Genomic DNA, 503 nt, shown 5'->3' on the forward strand with positions numbered 1-503 from the left:
TCCAGTGGCCCAATCAAACAGTTTTGATCTCATGAATAAACTACTAATTAAGAGTATTTGCAAATAATATATAATATTAACATTAGCATGCTATTCTCAGCATGCTGAAAATGTGTAATCAGCCTATATAGTAATTGTTAATGTTTGTGTATGCAGTTGAAGTGCTGTTTCTTGTCTTGTGCTGGTCTCTGTTGGAAGCAGGGCAGTCACTGAACTTGCGGCCAGAGATGGGGTTACATTTAAGGAGTAGTTATGAGTAAATCTTTTGAGATAATGGATTGCACAATCCAGAGAGAGTACTATCTAAAAATAGAAATAGAACAGTTTACTAGTTCACGCTGGTTACAAAACTTATGTACATTAAAGTGCAATATTGGTTTCTATTTACAATATTATATGTTATTATAATATAATATAATATGTTATTCATTTCATATATATATATATATATATATATATATATATATATTGAATCAATGCATTTGTTTGTTTCCAGAAACATT

The sequence above is a fragment of the Sinocyclocheilus anshuiensis genome, unplaced genomic scaffold (assembly GCF_001515605.1).
Source record: "Sinocyclocheilus anshuiensis isolate Anshui unplaced genomic scaffold, SAMN03320099.WGS_v1.1 scaffold50, whole genome shotgun sequence".
In the NCBI taxonomy this organism is placed as follows: Eukaryota; Metazoa; Chordata; class Actinopteri; order Cypriniformes; family Cyprinidae; genus Sinocyclocheilus; species Sinocyclocheilus anshuiensis.